Source organism: Habropoda laboriosa, unplaced genomic scaffold, assembly GCF_001263275.1.
Source record: "Habropoda laboriosa isolate 0110345459 unplaced genomic scaffold, ASM126327v1 scaffold15, whole genome shotgun sequence".
Taxonomy (NCBI): Eukaryota; Metazoa; Arthropoda; class Insecta; order Hymenoptera; family Apidae; genus Habropoda; species Habropoda laboriosa.
The window spans coordinates 537,209-541,172 of record NW_017100141.1 but is presented as its reverse complement, the minus strand read 5'-3'; positions in this window follow the sequence as shown (position 1 = coordinate 541,172).

Genomic DNA, 3,964 nt, shown 5'->3' with positions numbered 1-3,964 from the left:
ATCGCGGTGGAAAACTCTAATTTTTCTTCGTCCCTCCGCTCTGTAAAAAGAAACCGGGCAAAGATTCGGGAGGGAGAGGACCGATGTACTTTCGCGTTCTCTAATATTCCTTCGACATTCGTCTTGGAACGATAAAAACCACGGGGTCAAGGAAAAGAGAGGGAATATATATACCTTTTCTTCCGCTTCTTATCTTACGAAGCGGTGCGCTTTTTCTTCTCCGTCGTTCACCCGATGAGGATAATTAATCAACGACAGAACGCCGGACTGGGTCGCACGTTTCATCTTCGATCGGCCGAATAATCGCGCGAGAATCGCGAAAGAAAAGTCTCCTCGCTGTGTCTTCCAGCGTTCGAGAGGAGGGAAGAAACAAAGGAATGAAATTCAATCGGTTCCTGGCTCTTCTGGGTCGCTTAACGTCGCCTACTCGGCTTCGAGAGAGAAAGAGAGAGAGCTGATATCGAGGGCACACACTGTGCGCCAGGTTTATGAAACTACTAAAATTAAACGCACCGAACGATTCTACTCTTGGCGTGCATTTCGGACGCCTAATTTTGGCTTCCGTCTAACTACCGCGTGTATTTCACGGATATACCGAGTCTGGCGTTGAAATCTCGACGACAGAATTAGTTTTACTTAAGAAAATAATGAAAATAGTTCAAATCGAGTATTTCAACGGTGCGAGAATTTGGTTGAAATGTGCATTCTTGACCTGCTAGTTTCAAAGGAATCGACGTTTCGACGTTGAAATTAGGTCAGCAGAGATTCCTTAAAAATTCGCCGCTCGTGTGCCAGTTTGAGAAATCACTTTTTCGATCCGTACCATTCCGCCCCCCGTTCGTCTTTTGTGCCGGAGATCCCTTTGATGTGTTCCACTCTGGAAATACACGTTACGCGAGAGCAATTCCGGAACAATTCCAGACGAGTATCGATAACGGCCGGAGAATAGAGGAGCATAAAGACACGCGTACGCACGTAAATACACGTATTCTCTCCTACTGTGTACTATAAATGCACACAGTTGTGCGCTATCCTCTTCCGGAGTGAATTTTTCGGTCGCGGGAGAGATTCATCGTCCGTTTAAAATTTCTCATTTCTCCTCCCGGCACAAAAAGATCTCTCTCTCTCTCTCTCTCTCCGTAAACCGTGACATTTTCCGAACTTTCCACGCATCGATGCGCGAAACTTTTCGTACTTCGAAAAAAGCTCCAATACGAAGATCGATGTCTGTGGTTTCCCCCTACGCAGGAACGTTCCTCCGAAGATTTTCCACTTTCACAAGAGAGAAATCGCAATCTCCGCGGAATTACGGGTGTCTTTTATCAATGTTCGACGAAAAGAAAAATTCGGATCCGTGTGATCGAATACCTCGTCACACGTAACCTTCCATCTAGCTGCATCAAGTCACCTATTCTCCAACAAACTTCCACGCGGAGATTCAACGACGTAAGGGAGAAGGACTTTACACCTGTTCCCGAACTCGTGTCACGTGTCGACGATTTCGAAGAGCAGCGTCGTGGCATATACTTCTGGATACTCACGAGAAGCACACAGAGGGAGAGAGAGAGGAGAATAAAGTAGAGAGACGGCACGGAATCGCGTATCCTTCGTATTTATGTAGGCACGAATTTGATACGGATCCGGTACATGCGCTCGATCTCTCACGAACACGTGCAGTTTCCAAAGGAATTCGGGACACACGAAGAGAGAAAGGAACGAGATTTCCCTGGATCACCGCGATCGAGCCATTTTTCACGCGTTAAATCGTTACCCGAGGCCGTTCGTCTTCGCGATGGATGTCCCGTTGAAGAAAAATCGCGAACCGATCTCCCTACCGTGTTTCTAGCTAGCGGAGATCGAGATAAACGTAATTATGCGAGCAACGGACGGTGAACATTAGAATATCGAACGAGTTTCGATCGTTCGAAGCCTTGCACGCTCCTTCCTGAAATCGAGGCACCGAGAGGAGTGACACGTAACCATCGACTTCTACGATTTCTCGATAAACGCAGACTACGTTCTTGTTAGAAGTCGTTTATAAATTTCAGAATATTTCAAATTACCCACCGACGCGTTTACGTAAAATCTCCAGAGAGGAAAATTGTTGGAGAAATGATCAGAGATACCGTTTGCTACGTTAGTCGAAGCAATTTGATAATTAACTACTTCGTTACTGCGAGCGAAACTCTCGTTTTCTCGAGGGTGAAATTCAACGAAATTTTATCACATTTTCGAAATTTTCCCTAGCTTCTCCGGTACACGGAGATTTTGCAATTGAAGCGAAACAAACGAGCGTTGCGTAAAGTCCAGGCAGCGGAGGTAAACGTTAAATAGGTGTTTATAGAAGTCGCGAGGAGGAGTGCAGCAGTTAAACGACCGCGTTATTCATTCGTCCTGGCCCGAAACTGTATTTACATATTCTCTGTATATTTCATCGCGGAGGATTTAATAAAATCTCGTACCGGAGTTCTCCCCCGTTTCTTTCGTTCCTCCGCCACGCGATGCAACCCGCCGGAGGATATTATTCTCGGAGAAGCGAGGACTTGGCGACGAAGATAGCGCCGGGGAAACTCGTCGACAATGCGCGGACATTAAACGGCGATGTTCTTAAAATTGTTACTGTTTATCTGCGCCTCTTCACGCACAGTTAACCGCTCCCCTGACGTTTCTATCTTCCTTCTTTTCAACGTCTCCGGCACCTTGCTCGCGAGATTAAACTCAAAGGAACAATGTTATCGTGAGGTATTACATTTGTACGGGGGGATTCAGGTGGTTAGCGATAAAAATAGGAAAAAAGCTCGCTCGGTAAGCTTCGCGGAATGCGAGAAATGTTAACAGTTTCAGAAAGACGTTTTTCATCAAACGCAGCAGAAAAGTAAAATCGTCGATACAGCCTTCCTTCCTTTCGTTTCAAATTCATTTATCAGATAAAATTTCGCTTCCGGAAAAATTTTGTTTAAATGTCCCGTCTGTGAGTTTAAGAACGTGCTATTTCCCCCGTGTTCAATACCACACCACAGTATTAGGATACCATGCTGATATCAACCGAATGATTATTAATGTTAATCATGCCATCTCATGTATCGATCTATTTAATTCAACACCTCCTTCACTTAAACGATCGTTGCTTAGCTTAAATGACTTCAACTACTTCAATCACCTTAATTTTTAGTTATATTTTATATAAAATTCCCACCTCACTATGTCACTATTACCGTGTATTATACTAATGGGCCATTTCCCGTATAAATAAATAAATAAAATGTGTCGGACATCAACCATCTCCTTTCATCATAATTATCACATCGTATAAAAAGAGACAACGCGGTGCGCCGATAATCACCGAATTTTTCATCGCGGCAATTGATCGACAAACGAGCAGGTTTGGCCGAGGTACGCGCGACCGATAATTCAACCGGCGGAAAGTTCGGTGTATTGTAGTTTCGCGACGTGCAATTTTATCCCCTGTCCGTTTCGTCCACTGAATCATAAAAATTGTCGCGACGCCGGCGAAACTGCGCCGGGTATCTCGCTAAAATTGAGAGCGGTGATGCATCAGGACACACGAATCTCTCGTTCCGTTCCCCCATTTTTCCCCGGCAGTCGATCGCGATAAAGAGACAAGAAATACAGAGAGAGAGAGAGAGAGAGAGAGAGAGAGAGAGAGAGGGAAGAAGTTAACGCGCCTCTCTCACCTCTGCTCGCCGTTTCCATCCTTCGGCTCGGGGAATCGTGAATTAGGTATGATCCTTGAAATAGAATTTCGCAGGCACGTGATACTCCCGATGTACTCCGAGGAAGGTGGAACACGCTGCACATACCGAGACGCGACTAAAAATTCATGAAGATCGTAGTACAGAGCCCGGATTGGCCTGACACGGTATGCTAAGATTTTGAGTCACGTGACGTTCGAGAGGTAGCTTGTCAAGGTAATTATACGACGGGATATTAACCCTTTCGTTAC